This window comes from Frieseomelitta varia, unplaced genomic scaffold (assembly GCF_011392965.1).
Source record: "Frieseomelitta varia isolate USP_RPSP 00005682 unplaced genomic scaffold, Fvar_1.2 scaffold_722, whole genome shotgun sequence".
In the NCBI taxonomy this organism is placed as follows: Eukaryota; Metazoa; Arthropoda; class Insecta; order Hymenoptera; family Apidae; genus Frieseomelitta; species Frieseomelitta varia.
This window is the reverse complement of record NW_025110504.1, coordinates 25,565-46,409: the sequence shown is the minus strand read 5'-3', so window position 1 is coordinate 46,409 and position 20,845 is coordinate 25,565. Positions and strand designations below refer to the sequence as shown.

The window sequence follows — 20,845 nt, the reverse complement described above, 5'->3', positions numbered from 1 at the left end:
ATACGACGTCTCTCGAGTGAAAAAAGAAGAAGGAGAAGAAGAGGGACACACACTGAGAAGTTCAACGCGTCGCGGAAATTAATATGATGGATACGGTGGACTTTGCGGAATTTGCGGGTGCATTAATCTCGGGGAATGTTTTTTTTTTTTTTATTAAACTGTTGTGTTATTGTTGTTGTAGCCTGCTAATTTACCAAACCTCATTTATAAAACTTTTGTTGGTAGTTCTCTTCCAATCTAAAAATTCTCTGCGTGTTCAATGTACTTCGATGACCCACTCTGACGTAAGAGAAAGAATAAAAGCTGGTTAGAACGACGCCGGCGGCGAGTATTTCAAGGGCAGAGCGGCGTGACAACTGACGAGGAGTTTTTTTTTTTTTTCTTTCGCGAAAGGTTGGCTTCCGACAGCGAAGTCGGAGGGCGAGGAGCCAGGGCATCCCCTGGCAGATTCGCGGGCTGTAGCTCGAAACCCTTCAGTATTCAGCGCACTCGATCACACAACAGTTATCAAAGGAACTCATTTGAGCGGTTGAATGGGCAGAAAGGAAGTCAATCTCGGCGCGCGGAGATAAGGCAGCCGCTTTCCACCCCCCAGAGCCTCGCCAGACCAACGTAGGTCGTAGCTCACTAACGTCCCCTATAGCCAGACATCTGGAGTCTGCTTGCACGGGCTGTTCCGTGTGCCTAGGCGACTTGCACACACCTTCCATTTATCCCTGCACCTTCTACACACCCATAGCCATCACCTGGACTTCTCACATTCGCCTGTCAATACTTTCTTTCTCCCGTTTCTTGCTCCGTCCGGCAGGGGAAAATCCGATCTGCGTTCGATCGCACTTAATAGGGCATGCGTGGAATTTTCCACGCTCTTCGGAGGATTTTAATGACTCGCAACGTCGGTTCGGATCGGGTCGGATCTGTTCGGCCAGGAAATCACCGGTGCGGGGTCCGGTACGTTTGAAATTCCGCTGCGTATAATAATTCAACTACGTGACCGCCGCATCGGCAAAGGGATTTATTCCCTGTAATAAACTCCACGCGAGTAAATCCCACGTTGTGGACAGTAGTCATGGTCCGTGATATTTCAGACTGGAATGTCTGGTCGAAGTTACGAAGTTGCCGCGCGCCGCGAGATATCTAGTTATCATTACCATAAAAATCACGTTGTATCCGCGCCAATCCCGATATCTCGCGGCGGTGGACAAAGAGAATTTTCAAACAATAATTAAAAGACTCGTTGCATCTACACTTGTGCCGAGCGTTACAATCGTCACTCGCTCGTTTATCTCGTCAGTTTGCTACTACATCTATTTCTTCTGTATTTCCCTTACGAAATATCTATCCTTACTGGCGATACGCAGAATTACGCAGCGATCGTGATACATTCGGCTTAATTAACCCGCTGGTTTCATTGTTAATGGACTGCGTAAGACAGCTGTCCGACGGCATTCCGCCGTGCCGCCGAAATGTCAGGTGCGTTTTACCGTCAACCGGTAACTGGTACCGCGAACGTAAAGGAACCAACACCCCGGCACGGAAGGTGGAAACTTGCCTTTCCTAGACAACAGCCGAGGATATCTCTGGCTGGGTCCCACTAGTGCATTTAGAATAAGTTACGGCATCATGAGATTACAAGTCTGTAGCATAAACCCTCCTTACACCGACTTGCCTAGCAGCAAGACCTCCGTTGGCATGCCAGCGCCATTAATTAAGAGCTTCTAAGGGCTGGAAAGGGTGTAATCTTCCGTACGCGGAGACAACGTTTCGCGTATTCGCCTGCCGTGTCCACGAAGAAAAAAAAAGAGAGAGAGAGAGAGAGAGAGAGAGAGAGAGAGAGAGAAGTATCATCCCAGCTACGTGTGTTCTTGGAAACGTACCAATTAACCAGTTGGAGGCGAGACAACCAACCAGATTCGATACGACGATCCTGCTTGCATTTCCACGGCTCTGTAGCCGAGAATCGTCCCGGAAATTAAGGTGGAAACTCAATTATTAAGCTCGAGCTAAATTTTGTGTTTCTAGCAACTAGGTTACAAATTTACAAATTTACAAGTTTTCCAAATTCACGTGTTTGAGAGATAACCGATCGTTCGTCGAGAAAAGAGAGGTATGAAAGAGAGAACGTGTGTTTCCCACCCATACACGACGCGTGTCTTTTACCTCGCGCTACGATTGTCATCGGAACGTCAAATAGGTGGCACCGACGCGCGCATACACGACGTAGCAAGACAGTTTCACCCTCGAGGACACCGGCTGGCAAAGATTCTTGGAAGGTCACGCGAGCCCAAGGGTCATAGCGAGTAACGAAGAGGTCGAGGGGTGATAATCGCTGGGATACCATGAATTTACCCCTTGGCCTCGCAACGCCGTAGATTACCAACCCTGCCCTTCTTCACCCTCCTCCGCCAACCCTTCTTTTCCCTTCTCCTTATTGCGCGCTCGCGCTACCTGCTTAAAATATACATTCGTACGGATGCCATTCTCCCCGCTTTCCGTCCCTTCTTTCTCCTATCGTTTGATTTATCACCTGACAACGCCGTTATTAAGTCCGCAGTTAGATAAAGCGAGATTATTTCGACGCAAACCCAGTTCCCAGTTTCTCTCTCTTTCTCTCTCTCTCTCGCGCGAGCGCGAGCGCTCGTGGCGCAGGCACATTGAAACGAAAATGTCACGGAATATGCGGCGTAAGATGGATTGCCTTTAATGCGAGAGGTGAAAAGGTTCGATGGAGTTTCGCAGTTATCGCCGGGCATCCACGGAGATTCATCCGCGAGTGCAGGCATTCGTGATATCGTCGCCGCCTGTTACGGAATGTGTCTGCGCGACAACGCGACACTGCAGATTTTTAACCCCTTCGCGGACCATAACGAGTGACCGAACCGCATACAATAAATTCGTCGCTTTCTCTTTCCTCTTTTCTAACTCACTGTTATTACAACGCGTCACGACGTATCACGACGAATCTTGTCGATGGAACGCGATGCATTTTGTGCTCTTACTCAGAGTAGATTTACTTCGTGCGACACAGTGGTACCTAATCAGTTAGGTTAGATATCCTCTGACCATACCCAGTTTCGAAAATCGGATAAATTTTAAATACAAAGGTACCGCGAATAAGTCACTTCCAACCAACACCGCCGTCCCCGCCGAGCGATTAATCACCAGACACGTTGCCTCGCCTCTCCCCCCTCCCTCGGTCGCAATTAACGTTTGCTCGTGTGTTTCACGTGCGTCTCATAAACGCACCGGCTCTATCGTCCTATCTTGCCGGTCTCGACGAAGACAAAGCACTCCCGCAAGATCCACGGCCGTGCGCGTACGCGTTTTCCATACACATTTTCCGATCCCCGCGCTCTCCCCTCTCCGCTTCGTGTTTCGAGCGCCTCGAGAGGCAGCCGCTCGAGAGTGGCTTGCGAAACATCAGCCAGGCGAAATGAAATCCCGCCGCAGGTTTTCTTCTCCTCGCCGATATCATCCGCCGCCCGGGACGAAAGACAAGAGAAAGGAGAGAAAAACGGAAAAAGGAGAAGCAGCCGCTTTACGCTCGATGCGGCGCGTTACACACACGCGTACGGAGGAGCGTTCGAAGGAATGGATCGAAGGGATCGCGTGTTTTCGCCGCGTTGCTGCACGCGCGCAGCTCCCCGGATATACCGTATGCGAGTACACGATCGAAGGAAGACGTTATCAAGCGCTGGAACTAAGCGGAAGGATCGCGAACACGCGTTCCACGTGTCGAAGGTATTTACGGTTCGGTAAACGTTACTCACCGCGGCTGGTTACAGGATGGAATAAATAGAATCTTTATGGCTCTGCCATATGGAATTTCAGCACGGACTCGAATAGAACCGAAGATCGTTTTACTTTCTTAAATGTTTTGTTTCGACTGCGACAGTTGTCCATACAATTTTCACTGAGATTAGTCGCTATAGAGCAGCGACGGCGAACCTTTTTGAGAAGTAGGTCAAATTTTGTTCATTATTTTGTTTTAGGATTTGTTTGTTTTAGGGTCACTAAGTCAGTGGCGTCACTTGGAAGGGGGGAGGGGAGGATGGTTAAAAACTACTTTCTTTTTTTTTGGTTCTCACTTTTATAATTTTCTAAAAAGTTTACGTTTCCCTTTTGTTTTAGAACGTTTACTTTTGCAAGTAAAGAGCAAAAAATAAATGTCGAAAAATTGATATAAAAGGGGTGACATCATGCCCAGTCACCCGTGCACTATACATTAGATATATATACTTTATTTCTTAATATTTTTTATTGTCTGTTCTCTCTTTTATTGTATGAAAAACTAGCAAAGCTACTCATTCTGAGAATGGGAGCTTTGTGTTTTTTAGTGTTTATTACATCTGTTTAATCGTAAGCGCCATATAAAACTTTTTGGACACAAGTAACTCATTTAAGACTTAAAATATCTATATGTATACATAACCAAGTCGTAAATCCTCCATAAAACACAATTATGCATTTATTTCTCGCTTTCAAGCTCTAACCGAACACTTGTAATTTTCTTAACATTATTTGAAAAGAGGAGTTCGAAAAATAATTAAAATTCTTTTATATATATGACGATAAGTTTATAAAAATCAACGCGTGGGTCATTTAAAAAGCTTGCGCGGGTCAGTGTCTGATCCGCGGGTCATAGGTTCGCCATCATTGCTATAGAGGAAAATGTTTCAAATGAAACTTACGTTGCTTCAAGGAGGACACCCTGTATATGATCTAAATTACAGATACAACATTTTATCTTCACTTCTCTCACTTGCATCGACAACTATCATATTCATCAAACAATTTGCCTCATAAACCAACCCCCCCCCCCCCCTCCACCCAAAGTTCCATAGGTCTCGAACCTCGAAGCACGTGCACGATTTCTACAAGCTTCCAGCAGCGAATTCTATTCCGATCCGGCGGCGCCACAAACGCCGCCAATCCACGCTCAATTCACCGTATATCTTATCCTAGCGAAAGCCCATAAACTATTTCAATTTCCAAGTCACCTCTCCCCGTCGTCGAAACCGTTAATATCCCCGTTGACAGGCCGGAACCAGACGTATATGTACGTATAGAAACGTACAATACGCGTCTCTCTCNTCGTCGTCGTCGTCGTCGTCGTCGTCGTCGTCGTCGTCGTCGTCGTCGTCGTCGTCGTCGTCGTCGTCGTCGTCGTCGTCGAGCGTGCACGCACGTCGTTAAAGAAACGGAGGTCTGCCCAGCGCAGCGTCGTCTCGCCGGGGCAAGAAATTGCCGGCGGGGAAGAGAAATTCGCGGGGGCGAGAGCTCCGGGGGAGTTCTCGCGATTTCTGGCCTCGCGGCTTCGGCTTGAGTGACAAGCTTCATTTCCGCGGCGTTTCTCGCGTTAACGCTCTCGTCGCTCTCGAATCCGATGGAAATTACACTTGGTTCCCCTGCGGGCGGCCGATCGACATCGCCCACTATTTACAATCGCGAATCGAAAGCCACACGGCCCCCGGGAACAGCCGCGCCGTGGTATATAAGTTCGTCACCATCTCCGGGAGCCGGTTTCCGGTAACTACCACCTTGCTCAAAAGTGATCGACCGGTGCACTTTAGTACTCAACGAAGCCGGCAGCCACTTATTTCGGGCACCCCTACGAGATTCGTAACAGAGGTTTCAGGCGTTTGTCGGAAGGTCTAACAATCGGAAATTTAACAATCATTCACTTCAGGGGATTCGTAATGGGTTTGTTTGATGTGTGAGTCTAGGATTTAGGATTCCATCCTTCGGCTAATAATTGGAAAATTTCTATTTCCATCAGAAATCGTACAACCTCCATTTTTCTCTCTCGTGAAACTAACCTAACACGTTGCAGAAAGCAGAAAAAGGCAGGACCCAAGCTGGCCCATTGTCCTTCGGTCATCCTCAATCAGCCGAAAATCAAACCTGTCCCATCAAGAACCAATTCCACCCTAAATATCCATTCCCCGTCCTCGAACTCGAGAGTAGCGGACAAACGACCGGAACAAACCCCGGAAGAATTAGTAGTTATTAGGGCTTTCTATCGGGCAGCCCCCGAAGGGGTGGGGAAAAAGGGTATCGAGGCAGAGGGAGGGCTAGAGTCTCGTCTCACGGGTGGTTCACTTTGTCTTCGATGTTTCGTGGCGATGGTGTGCGGAACCGGATGATATAGCGCGTGAAATTTGTCGCCATTGTGCTACGGCAGAACTACGCGAGGGTAATGCGGCGGTGGCGCTAACTAGCCCTTGTTATAACGGCGTTCGTTCGTTGTTCGTCGCTGGTCGTTTCACCGTTTCTGTCCTCCTCTCGTGGCAGCGCAGTGTTTCATTTTGACGTGGGCCAGCAGCAGCACCAGCAGCAGCAGCACCGGCAGTAGCTGCCGGTCGCTTGCCAGTGCCGAGTCGTCGAAACTATAACAGCTCTAAATGCCCTACGCTCCATGGATTTCGCCGAAATCCGGTAATTACCTCCATTCTGGTGAAGTGAGGAAGAGGCAGGGCGAGGCAGGAATTACTCGAGATCGGCGAAGCTTTTGCTCGGCCGCCGTCCGAATTTCACTGAACGAGCAATTTTCTATCGCGTCGCGCAGGCCCCCGCGTACACGCACCCCTATACAGGGTGTCTCTCGTGGAATTGTCAAATTTTCGACCACCTATCGAGCGAAATTCCTTGCGTTTCCCCTTCCCATTTTACTCAGATCGCGTTTCAAACGTGCGTTGCCCGATAATTAACGAAGAGCATAATACTGAAAGAGTATATATATTTTTTTAGTTTCGAAAATCCTCGAACATTACGATTTTTATTTTTCACCAAGCACGTTCCTGCTTCCCAATTGTATCGACATCGATTGACTCGATGCTCAAGAGATATTTCATTAGAAAAGGAGATTAGAACCACACAGAAAAGGAAATTGAAATTTTTCATCGATTCGAAGAATTTTGGAGTAACAATAAATTTGAACAAAGGAAACGACTGAAAAAATGATTGCGGGGACACCCTGTACCCTCCTCTACGTGTTTTCCCTCTTCCTTTTTTCCATTTCTCGCTCATTCGTTTTGTACAAATGCGTACAGGTGTACGCGGAACCGGAAGCACGTTTACACTACTGAGTACATTCGATGGAACGTTCGACATCCTCCTTTACGACTAGATACTGTCTTTTATATATATATATATAAACAATAGAATTCCAACTATTGTAATTTAAGATGAAATGATCCTTTAGAATCATTGTCAATTATATATATATATGTAAGAATCCCGGCTTGAGACCCCAATTTGTAGGAATTTTAATAAAAGAATGGTTGTTTATTTTAGATTAAATAAAGGAAATTTATATATATATATATATATATATATATAATTGACAATGATTCTAAAGGATCATATCATCTCAAATTACAATAGTTGGAATTCTATTGTTTCAATTTTTTCAGATTTACTAAACTACTACAAAGTTAACGACAGAATCCTTTTCAAGGACTGACAACTGAAAGGAGCGTTTGTCCTTTTTCAAAAATTTTAAAGTGTCAGCAATACACACTCGTTGCTCATGTCGTAAAATATCACGCAGCGTCCTCACAGGGTGTTCCGTGCGACAGGGATATGGGGGTAGAACGTAAGAATTACACGAGACTGAATATCGAGAAGGCAGAACAATACCTCTCGGCAACATCTGCGGAAACACAGGGACTGATAGGTGCTGGTTATTTAATATGAAACCTTGTACTAACGGAAGGTGAGACAGCTCCGAAAAATTCAAAAAATCGTGAAACCTTCTAGCGGAGAAATGGAATCGAGCCCCGATCTCTTTGTATTCTTTCCTTTCTTTTATTTGCGGCCAGCAAACGCCTAAAGGAGGAAAGTATTCTTCTTTTCCTTTCGAAGTCGGGTCAGCCCGCCTCGCTTCTGATTCATTTGAGGACTTTGTCTCAAGCGAGTTAAAGTTTCACAAAAGGCACGAACCTTGAATTTCTTCAGCCCCTGTTCCCCTGGAACAACTGTACTTGAGATTCCACGCGTAGCGAAGAGGTAGGACGTATGCTGAATTCCTGTCGCTCAAAGAAACCGATTTACTCGTGGTATGCCCTCTGTGGACAAAGACCATCGCTCAACTACCACTGTACCAACAATGACCAGATTCTTTGCATTTTTCTTCAGCTGCTCTCTTCATTACTGCCGCTCCAAAAGTGTCGCGACACTTTTCATTCCTCGGCATTCGATCGTTTATAACGTGGTTTATAATGAAGTTTCTTTCAGATATGAATGTTCTAATTTCTGCGATCAATTCCAAATTCAAATCAACCGAGCTCTACCATGAAAGTACTCTCTTTGCATCTGAACATTCCAATTAAGGGGAAAATTCCAATTAAGTCAGAGGAAATATTCCAAAACTTAGTACTCTATCATTTAGTATTCTATCAAAGATACTTTCATCTTTCCAAGATTCCAATTAACTCAGAGGAAATATTCCAAAACTTAGTATTCTATCATTTAGTATTCTATCAAAGATACTTTCTTTCTTCCAAGATTCCAATTAACTCAGAGGAAATATTCCAAAACTTAGTATTCTATCAAAGATACTTTCTTCCTTCCAAGATTCCAATTAACTCAGAGGAAATATTCCAAAACTTAGTACTCTATCATTTAGTATTCTATCAAAGATACTTTCATCTTTCCAAGATTCCAATTAACTCAGAGGAAATATTCCAAAACTTAGTACTCTATCATTTAGTATTCTATCAAAGATACTTTCATCTTTCCAAGATTCCAATTAACTCAGAGGAAATATTCCAAAACTTAGTATTCTATCATTTAGTATTCTATCAAAGATACTTTCTTTCTTCCAAGATTCCAATTAACTCAGAGGAAATATTCCAAAACTTAGTATTCTATCAAAGATACTTTCTTCCTTCCAAGATTCCAATTAACTCAGAGGAAATATTCCAAAGCTTAGTACTCTATCATTTAGTATTCTATCAAAGATACTTTCTTCCTTCCAAGATTCCAATTAACTCAGAGGAAATATTCCAAAACTTAGTACTCTATCATTTAGTATTCTATCAAAGATACTTTCTTCCTTCCAAGATTCCAATTAACTCAGAGGAAATATTCCAAAACTTAGTACTCTATCATTTGGTATTCTATCAAAGATACTTTCATCTTTCCAAGATTCCAATTAACTCAGAGGAAATATTCCAAAACTTAGTATTCTATCATTTAGTATTCTATCAAAGATACTTTCTTCCTTCCAAAATTCCAATTAACTCAGAGGAAATATTCCAAAACTTAGTACTCTATCATTTAGTATTCTATCAAAGATACTTTCTTCCTTTCAAGATTCCAATTAACTCAGAGGAAATATTCCAAAACTTAGTATTCTATCAAAGATACTTTCTTCCTTCTGTCTACAATATTTTCTATTGCACACAATAGAAGAATCAGTCTGTGATAATTTAATATAAAAACGAAACGCATCTAAACGCCATTGAAGAAAGTTCTAACTATCCCAAGAGGACAGAACGAGGTTGACAATGTGGACGTGAAATGTAGGACAGAGGGGGCACCATATTGCGCTGTAGCATCGCGAAGAAGCGGGATTTAATGCAGCGGATATTGTAGAACGCGGGGGTTAGGACAATAAGATGTCGACAAAAAGGGAAGAACCGGGGCGCGCGGCCCCGTGTTACGTGGGCCAGCTTCCTCGAGTCGTGGAAGAACAGCCCGGTGACAGGACAATTTGTGCGCATAAATCACCAGCCTGTTTCTTTATATCGTTTAATATGAATCTACCCGAGAGGGAAGGGGGGAGGGCTGTCCCGTTTCGTAACGTACGAGGCGTCGGGAACAACCGTTGTACCGAGATTGATTGCGACCTCTGCGACTCTTCGCCTCGCTTTCCCGGCCATCGATTCGCGCGACCAATTTTTCGAAAATCATCCGTCGATCCCTCCGCGTCGGTCATACGAGAGACGAGAAATATATATATATATCGTTATTATGTCCAATTATTAAATCGTCAGTTATACAAATCAATTGCTTCCAGATGTTAAACGCTGAGATCAATCGGGGGATTTCCCTCAGAAAGAAACGATAAAAGCACTCTGGAAGGAACGATAAACGGTCGTAAAGCTCGAAAAAAAAAGTTCTCCCCGTGTGAGAATCAAATATTTTGAACAGGGCGTTGCATCGCCTCGCCGAGCAATGGTGAAAGGGGAAGGAGGAGGATAAGGGAAAGCGCAGCAGCCCGGCCGTACCACCGATTCGGCTCACGTTTACATTTATCCTTTTTGCGAAATGAGTGATAATTCGTGGAAATCGAATTACCGGGCTGGCCCGGCGTGAAAACCGGCGAAGTTAGCCGCAACGGACGGGCAGAGAGCGGCCGCGGCAACGCGTTTTCGAAATTCGATTATGACGTAGTGCACGTGCACGAAGAAGCCCAGGCGTCGTGCCGTACATAACTGATACGAATCGCGCAAGGGCGCGCGTTTCGACCGGAAAAACTGCACGAACTGTTAAACGGAGATATCTTTTGCCTTTTTCCCTTCGTCGGAATATATTGATTCGCGTGAAGATTCTTTTAACTAATTAAGGACGATTCGATTTATACCAAGGTATAATCGAAAATATATTTTAGAATAGACACACACATGGAGAAAAGAATAGGCAGATATTAATTGTGGCTGAGGCGTAAAATTATTTGAATATTGGGTGAGAGGTGAATCTTCCTCGATTAAAACGTTCGGAAACACGTTCCTATTTCAAACTCGAAACATCGATGATTCAAGAAGACTTAAAACCCTCATATATTTATTTGAATCGCCGCATCGATTCCCATCCTGGCAAGTTTAAAACGATTCGAAATCGACAAGTCCCCACGGCCGAGCCGACAAAACGACGGAAGAAGAACATCGAATCCAATGGAGTATCGTTCAACTCTCGACAAAATGAATTGCCGTGCGTTTCAAAGTTTGTCCCGGGCCACGTTTTCCACCCTCGCGGGATCCTCGAAACCGATTCGAATTCAGGGAAATATTCACTTTGCAAGATTGACCATTCGTATAAGCCGCCATAAAACGCATATGCTCGGTTCTAGCAATGCGCGTGAATGCACGCAACTCCGTCCCTCTTTTTCTCTCCCTCTCTCCAGCTCGTGCGAGAGAATGGTAAACTCTGAAAAACGAGTCTGTATATCCTGGCCGAATCGAGCAGGTCCGGAATCCTTGGAAATTTATATCGATTTATGCCGGCGATATCAAGCACGCCAGAGAGAGAAACAGAGAGAAAGAGAGAGAGAGAGAGAGAGAGAGTCTCGGTATCCGAGACGTCAGTTTGATCCCCTCTAACTGCGTCCCGAAGCTCGATTTATTACAAAGACCGAGCTGCTTCCAGAGGACGCATTATCGATAAGGCGAGGAGGCCGGCTTCGACGGCTTGAACGGCCGCTGATATAATTCCGCAAGCTCCAACCATTTCTTTTATTTCTTTTCGCAACCGCTCCCCCCGTCATTTCGCTTCCTTTTCAACGGGAATCATTACCGCGCTCGCGCGGAAATTGTAGCAACGATCGCGTCGACACATTTTTTTTTCCGAAGACGGTAAAGAAGAGTCGCCGGTGACTCGAGGAACTTTGAAATAAATAAATACATTTCGACGAATTTTGCTCTCCATCTGGGAACTTCGATTGAAACGCAGAGCTGAATATACGCTTATTCCGCTTAATGCTGGCAATACTCGGGGCATGATTTAAGGCGGCGTAATGTATAATTCTCCTGGTTGAACGAGCGAACACACCTTAGCGCTGTTAGCGTAAAGTGTGGCCGCTCTCGCTAAAGTATCACGCCTATAAAATGAAATTAAACTTCTACCAAATTTATCGAGTGCCTCGCGATACCGCGGGCCCTTTTCTCGCGAGTCGTTCCTTTTGATCGATCCTCCTCGGAAATCGAAGCCTTCTTCCCTGCATATCAATAACTCTGTTTCTCTCCCGTTCGCGGAATTACAAGTAACGTTCGCTTCGTTTCGTTTCAACGAGAAATGGAGGATGATTTTTCCTCTCGAATGTGATTGCATTAATTTTTTTTCTTTAAGCGTGACGAAAAATATTTTATCACGAACGTCACTGACGCACGACGAAGAGAGAGGATAATTGTTTCGAGAGAACATTATAAGTGGCGACCGTGTGATATAACAGACAACAGATATATAAGAGAGGAAAATTTGATCGATGTAGGATTGAATGAAGGCAACGTCGAAGCATGAAAGGCTATTTCGAACGAGGCCGGATTGCCAACGAGCGAAGACAATGAATACAAGGGAAAGCGGGCACTGATCAAACACTTGATTAAAGAAACTTTCCGATAGGTACTCCGCGAGAAAACCGACATCGACTATGGTGATTGGATAAGCTAAGGTACCAGAATTTTCAGCCGGCTCTCTCCCCTTCTCTCTCTCTTTCTCTCTTACTCGGTACTTGAAAGTTTTTCGACCGCGCCAGGAGACTACTCGGCTGTTTTCCCTTCTTGCCAATCCTTTGTTTCCACCTGCTGAAAATTCGCAGTTTCGACGGTGCTTTAATTAAATTAATCTTCGGCGCGAACACTCTTCTTTTTTTTATTTCTCTCCCTCTCTCTCTCTCTCTCTTTCTCTCTTTTTTTAATTTTATTTTATTACTCTTGCCCGGTGCACTCTTCACCTGAACTGCAGGAACGGCGTCTAGGTAAAACAAGCCCGCTAATGAGAAACCAATAGCACCGAGAGGCCAGAACTTCCCTCATTTCACGTAATTACCGTCGAATCGATGTTATTCTTTGATTTTTTTTTTTCTTTTCTTCCATTTCCACCCGCTTCAGACGCAGTTTATGTGTATATTTACGTGTGCGCAAAGTATCTGAGATATTTTACAAACTTGCATTCTCCGCAAATAACGAACGTTATTCAATTTTTTTACCAAACGAGAGATTTGGTTAATAATCACAGGTGTAAAGAGAATATTCTGGTTATTCTGGAGTATAGAGATCTCGTTTCCTTTTTTTCTCTCTCTCTCTTTTTTTTCTTTTTTTTTCTGAAATCGAGCGCGTTTAGCGCGGCAATTTCGCGAAATTGTCGACGTTTCTTCGCTTAACTCCTACTATAAGCGCCTACCCCTCGTTTATAACGGTACACTCCACTTTGTACGATGGCTTATAGGATTTCGTAGCTCTCGCGGATCTTATTAATTTTCCATTCAATTATCGTCTAAAGATCTGGCTGAATTGCACGGACGCAACGTCGACCAGGAATTAAGTGCGAAGTGAAACGTTTTTCAAGTTATAAACGTATTAAACGAAAGTGCAAAGGAAATCTTACATTGAACATTCGTGTCGATTAAAATGAAAGTAAATGGATCGAAGTGTATTTTAGAAAACGTGCGTGTTTTCTTGTTAATTCATCTTAGGCACATATTTCTTTGAAAGGATTGCAAATATCGAGTAAATTCCGAAAAACGTAATTGCTCGTTGACTGCAGTTTACTTGGTGATTTTCGACGAATTTTTGAGATTGTCGGATGGAGATTTATTAAAAAAAACTGGAGGAGCAGAGTGCAGAGGGAAGTATGAAACTTCCGGAAGCGCAACGCCAATATCCTCACGGCCATATATTTATTAGAAGATTCTCTGGGAAGTTGAAAAGAGTAAAGTAAAGTTGGCATATGTTATGGTGCATCGGCGTAAAACGCGGATGGAAGTTTAGACAAACCGTAGATAAAGTTTGCGCCTGTGCAAACGACAGACCAATATCGTAATTGACTTCAGAACTGTTGGCACAGAGGTCCTCAACTTAATATCAGAGTATGTATACATTCGAAGATAGTAGTTGGCAACTTAATTTTATTACATTTCCTACTACGAATATACATATAACGAGATCAACGTCTGCGAATAGCAAAATGAAATATTCCTTCCTTCGCCTCTTCTGGTTGCCGCATTAGGGAATTAAATCCTGTCGCGTTGCGTCAATACGAAATGGCGTCGTATAAAACCAACGAGAACAAAGAAAATCGGATTCCTACCCAATATTATACGCCTCGCGCGAGCCAGATCAGTGTGATAATAATACGAACAATTATGTTCATTATATTTGTGATAAAAGTAAAAATAAAAAAGGTACAGATATACTGCACATTTTTACACAAATTTTATCGAAAGATGTATATAATTTAAGATTCATAATTTGTAGAAAAGAATTTGATCGAAGATAGATGTTTAGTAAGACTTTTGAAACCGATATCGGCCTATCAGAAGTTCAGTGTATCTTCTGCTAAATTTTTTGATACATTTCTCACGTTATCTAAATTTTACTAATTTTGTTTTAGTAAATTTTTATACATTACAAGTCGTCTATAGCCTAACGATACCAACACATGATACGAGTCGGCATTTCTTTCGAAACTCCAACATTCACCAAACTTCTGATCAGAGGTGTAGAGTCGCGATGATTGATAAATTTTTCATCTCACTTACCCGACACTTTCAACCCATATCCTCTCGTTTCCATTTCCAAGCGTCACATTATCATAGTTATCCATGAAAATTCCCGAAACACCGTGGAACGTGGCGTTTTCAACGTACACCTGTAATCAAATTTCAAGAACACGATTAACTGAATTTCAATATTGTCAATAATGCAATTTCAAGCGGGGGACAATCGAATTTCAAGGAGCGCTACCGTAAAAAGGTTAACGACATGCAGATGCGAGAGACCGCAGTTTTTAAATGACCCCGAAAAAAAAAACGGAACGAAAGGAGAACAAAAAAAAAAAAAGAATGGACTCGAACCAGCGCCAAGGGTAGATGGAATAGTTGGTAGTGGTATGATGGGAAGGGAGAGAAGGGGGAGGGGGACGAGACAATTCCGAACGAATGAAATGTAAATCGGGAAATAAAGGTAACGTTGCGGAAAATTAAATACCATTTGAATAACGCAAATGGTAATAGAATTATCGAGCTGATCGATTAAAGCAATAATACTGCCTGTCTTCCTACTGTACTATCCACCCTACTGTCCCCCCTTTTTTTTTCTCCCTCGAATACGTCGCCGACCGCTTTGTTCGTTATTCTTCTTTTACAATAGTATAATAGTACGATGGATGTGACACAACGACCTCGTGAACTATTTCCAAAAGTATACAGAGAAATCCTCTTATTCCCTCCATTTTTTTAAAGTTTGTCACCTACGTCGTCAAAGATTCTCCAACAGTGCGCTCTTAAGCAAATAAAAATCACTCGAACTGCAACTGTACAAGTCTAAACGGACAACAGCAGACGATCCTGAAGTATCCTCGCGAACCCGTCCCATCGTGTCGTAACAAATCCCCGCGTCTCTCATCTAATACGATCGTAGAAAGAAGAAGAAGAAGAAGGAGCATCGGATCGGCTTGTTCTCGTGCATCGATTTGTTTACACGTTTCGAGAGACAAGTTGGCCAAGAGAGTGTAAAGCGAGGGAGAAGCGACCTGGTGTAGAAACAATGGAAATGAGTTTTCTGCGGGGCGACCGGGAGAATTTTAAGGTCCTGCAAACGAGGCTCTAGGCAAAGGCACAGGCCTGATATCTGCTCCCTGGTGTAATTGTCATTCGTATCTTATTCCGAGCGACGAACGACGAACAGGAGGAACGAGAACGGAGGACGGAGAAGAGAACGAAAGGTGGAAAAGCAAAGGGAAAGAGAGAGAGAGAGAGAGAGGAGAACGAACAGGGGCGAACGGTGGCTGTAGGTATCGTAGCTTGGAAGCAAACACCGTCTCGCTACAATGAAACGCAATTTCCTGCTGTTGGTGCCGAGACTGAGCTAGTCGTCTCATTCGTCTTGACTAAAAGCTTCACTCCTCACGCTCGCTGCGTTAAACAATCGTACCTGCGTGGCATTCGTTAAGGAAAGCCGTGGCAAGTAGAAAGAGAGAGAGAGAGAGAGAGAGAGAGAGAGAGAGAGAGAGAGAAAGAGAGAGCGGAGGGAATAGGGGGAGGTTTCCCCTCATCCTATCGTCGCAATAGCGAAGATTCACGGCTCCTAGTCGAGTTACACTCCATCGAAGTACACCAAGACGTTTGTTTCCTCGCCGTGATTATTTACAACAGCCGGCTAACGCGCTTCTTCTCACTCCCTACGTTATATTGTTTTTCCTTGCTTGGTGAAATAAATCTACTGGTACGCATCTATGATCACCCAACAGTAGCCTCTGGCAGTAGCCACACGTAAGATCAGATTACAACGGCTGAAATAAATTTACCAGTGCAATGAATACGTACAAGTAATTTAGCACAATATAATCGATAAATTTAATATTCATATGAAGGAACTATGATTTGTGATCAGCCTATTAGTTCCAACAGGAGCCATCTACGAAGAAAGAAGCAAACAGATTGGTAGAAGTGCAAGAAAGCAGAGTGAGTCGACCTACGTGGTCCTCGTCTCACGGTTATTTATATTCATATCGATGCATGAGAAAAGTTGGCAACCTTCTTGCCTGGCATTGACGCCGGCGCGGACGCTGCTGCCTATCTTCGATACCCCCCTTCTTCTCTTTTCTAACCGCAAACCTCGTGCCACCGGCTGCATCTTCGCCGGCCATAAATACAAAAAACTCGCTTCACGGCCGCGATTTATTGCATATGAGTTCTCGGATTTGTCAATCGCGCAACGTGCCTCTCGCAACCGCACACAGCCACCTTCCCTCTCGTTTCACCCTATACCGCCCTTGCCCGTGCCGCTTGAGCGCTACTTATTTCCCGGAACAAACGCCATGAATCATCGGCGTCCGCCACGCTGCTAGCCGAGTGCTCCTCCGCAGATATCGCAAGCGGATGTACCACCGCAACCGCCCACGCTTTTTCGTTGTGAAAGGAATTTTTACCTTTGGAATTTGTTTGGACGTTCGATTCCGTGGGCAAAAATCGAAAGAGATTTGTGCCAATTCTGCTTTTATAGAGGCATTTAGTGAATTAAAATTTGCAAAGTTGGAATTCTAAATAAAGTGAGATTTCGTGCAAGATTTCTCTAATAATTATATTTGTACTCTAGATTCATTAAACGTTATGAAAATCGAGTTTGAAGATTATAGATCTAGAAGCTTGTTTGTACGACAAAAGGTTCCCAATAATAGAGGTAAATCGAGAGAAGACAAGCTTTCTCGCGGTTGTCTTTATTTCGCCGAGCGTTACACGCGTGTCGAGGACTGGCCTGGGAGGCCGGTCGATTTATCAAGCGAGACAATTTATGGTGGAAGCAGCGTGAAGCTTATCTCAAAGCACGAAGGTGGTAGATCGAACTTGCGGCCAGCCAGAAAATGGAGTGTCCTGAAACGGGCCGAGCGTGTCGGCCAATTTATGACACGTAATTAAAAAGTCAAGCGCCCGCGGCAGCATCGTTCCTCTCGGGCACATTCTATCTGGCGCAAACTCGATAAGACCGATAAGTGGATAACCAATATTTTGATAAGAAGTAAATCAGCTACGAGACCATCAGTTAATCACTCCCTTATCTCTTTGTACGCTTTTATGAATTCTGCATTCAGTTATTCCCTAACTCTTGCAAAAAGTTAATATATTTTTTAAAAAATATGTAACTTCAGAAAATTGTAATATTCCAAAGTGATTTGATCTAGAAATTTGGAAATTAAACATTGTAGCAAAGTAAATTTTGGACTCTGAAAAATATCTAGAATTTTCTATCTCCTAAATGTATAAAATCATTTTAATAAGAGTTTAATATGAGTCAAAAGAATATAGAAAAGGTTTTCTTATAAGATTTGAATAACTGCATATAAAATTCTAAGTTTAATCGGGCCAGATCTTATTGGTACTCACGCGTATAATGTCATTAATGCTATCATGCTCGAAGGTAGAAAAGAAGGACTTGAGGTTGTTACAGAGAAGAAAGAAAATAGTTTCCTCCTTTCATCATGGCCGGAGCACGGTCGAATGCAAGAGTACCATTCCATTGGCAAACTTCCTTGGAAATTCAGGCTGCAAAGCAGAAACTTTTTTTAATTTCATTTACTCTAATTTGTAAAGTAACTTTTCAATAGTAATTCTCTTGCAGCCGCAACGGCTGATATAAAAGGAGAAATGTTAAGGAAAAAGGGGACAGAGAAAAGAGTGGAAAGGTGAATGACGATACCAAAGAGTTTCATTACCCTATTTTAGCTCCCACTACTTTTCATTATTTGTCATTAAGTTTTCAAACTCCTCTTTCTATGAGTTTTTCCAATCCCCCTATGAATTATTCCAAAGACAACATTTTGATTTCCTTTCTTTACTAATAAAAAATTAGTGAAATATCTTTCTCTAATTTTTTATCAGAAATTACAATTGTATCAATGACTCTGAGTCGTTATAAAATACTATATAAAAAGAAAGTATTGAAGCACGTCTGAAATAATTAACGTTTTATTTTCTTAGAATAATCTGTTGCCTTTAATATAACTATTCATTTCTTGTAATATTACAAGTGACATAATATTGTAGACGATATCTAAATATTGTATAATTTGCATTTCGCTACATTCATTAAGCTGTATGTCCTTTTGTTCGCTTATTTGAAATTATTCCTCAAACTCAGAGCGCTCAGACAACTGTAGCATGTGATTACAAACTAGGGACCTCGCATTTTTTTCCCCCTTTCTTTTCCTCTCTTTCTTTTTTATATCGTATGCAGGACAATGACGCTGTCGTGGTGCCATTGTTTGTGCCTGTAATTGCGCCTGCGGCACGCCACTCTGGATTAATCTCGCACGATTTCGGGAAATCCCCCTTCCGTCCCCGACCTCGTCGTCTCTCGATCCTTGTTTTTCCTTCCAACTGTTGCCAACAAGGGGGCTCACTTTCCTTGCCTTCTAATTTCGCCTGTCAAATGCCTCTATCGTGTTTCGTTCTTTTTCATTGAATTTCTATGAAGTGATTTATCATGATGATTCCGAATACGTTCCGAGTCCATATTTTTCGAGAAACGAAAGGGATCACGGTGGTTACGTAATTTTCTAAATACTTCGTCGTACTAATTAAGATGAATATCTATATTGTCGATTCATTATTAATCCTTTTAAAATTCCTACATACAAGCAGCCATAAACGTCCGACGTGTATTTTAAAAATTTAAGAATGATACTCACAGATGATTATTCATCTCAATCTCACTCTCGAATTCGTCGTAATTTATGAAGTACACCTGCATACTTCTGTAATTACCATCGCCCCTTGCATTTCGACTTTTAAACGTCGGCAGCACACCGCGGCAGGAATTCCATGCACGTCTATGTCATTTTCAATTTAGAAATTCAATGTTATATACACAGGCGGCACGTTTCGAAGCGTGCAGGAAATTCCGCGTTACAAACGGGGCGGCCCGCTTTAACCGCGGAATTATACATTCAGAAAAGGTCCTCGCTGAATTCTAAATTCGTTTGCATTGCACCTTTTATTCTTCCTCTACGTTCAATATGTAACGCGACGGGATTAAGCGTGAAAGAAAGTCGGCCGGGGCAAATTTAATCTCTAACCTCTCTTTCCAGACGACTCTTCCTACAACATCGGCCAGGGGAATTAATTAATTCGTCTTTAACTAGAAACCTTTCAGCGGATAGGGAATCTCCTTCTCTTTCTTCTGTACCTCTTCTTCTTTTCCTTTTTTCTCCTTTTTTTTTTTTTGTCCAGGAAAGCTTCAGCTATTGGTCGGTATTTAATTAATTGAGAATAATCCGAATTCGTCTCGATCCAAGCCAACTACCCTATCCTTATCCCTCACTTTCTCTTTCCATGTCTCCAATGCTACGTCTTCCACACTTCCTGGCACTTCCATTGTTCTTCTCCCCGATGCAATCTTCATGTCAAAAGGTATTTCATAATTACGCTGTTTGAGGAAGTATTTCCGTATCACTTTGTCCCCGGTCAAATTAAAATCTTCGACACCGTGGATTGGATTTTATGATCAAATTTCGTCGGGGAACAAATTAAATTATGTATTAAAATGGAGATATTAGAGTTAGTCGTTTAATTTCCGTTCCATGTTAATAAATGAGTATTTCTAATCATACAGCATTGCGCGAATTATTATTACAATGGAAGTTTGAATGAATGAATCTCCAAGAACCTAATTGAAATTCTCCTGTCTTGGAATTCCTTTACCGTACTAAATATAGTTTAATCGAAATACAAAAGCAAATCGCTAGTAGAACTTTGATCATCACAAATGCTTGCTTATTAAAAAATATGTGAAAGAAATTGTCGAATCTTTACTCAAATGTCTCTATCTTTACCCTGATATTAATATTCATATTCAGAATAGAATAGTTAGAAATAAATAATATTCAAATTATTACGTCATGATAGGTTCTGATAATCAATGTTCGACGGTAGTTTGCTAATGAAAAAGCACTGGGTCGGAACGTTCTACCTAAAAGCACTCGAGTCCGACTGAGCGAATCCGCTGTTATTCCGAGTAATGCCGTGTGTTTATGCACGCGAAGTAACTAAACTTACTTACCTACTCCTCAAACTGAATGATCCTAACCCTAACCACGTTCCTCACAACGATACTATATCTCTTCTGCTTGTTCGTTTGCTAGTTCGTACTACTACTGTGAATAATAATAAGATTCGACTCGTTAGAAGTTTCATTAGAGCTTTGTTGACCGTATCTAACTCAGGAGCTACGTCTTTTTCTTCTCTATTTATTTTACTAACTATTCCTTACAACAGAAACAAGTTTTCTACTGGTTCTTTCTGTATACACTTCTTTAGATCTTAATTGTCACAATGTTTTAACATCTTTCATTGCTCTTTTTTTATTGAAATTTTAAAATCACGTTTGAAGATTAATCCACTGAGAAA

The 20,845-nt window shown here is 42.6% G+C and overlaps 1 long non-coding RNA gene across 2 annotated transcripts; it reads right to left on the bottom strand.

Annotated features, from left to right (window-relative positions):
- Positions 1–14,472: 14,472 nt before the first annotated feature.
- Positions 14,473–19,949, bottom strand: LOC122535439. Of its 2 annotated transcripts, none has more exons than XR_006308170.1 (3): positions 19,516–19,949; positions 17,825–17,983; positions 14,473–14,592 (listed from the first exon to the last, which is right to left on the bottom strand). It is a non-coding gene; the product is annotated as an uncharacterized LOC122535439 (long non-coding RNA). The 2 variants fall into 2 exon arrangements; XR_006308171.1 differs by having other exon boundaries at positions 19,586–19,949.
- Between the last annotated feature and the right edge of the window lie 896 nt (positions 19,950–20,845).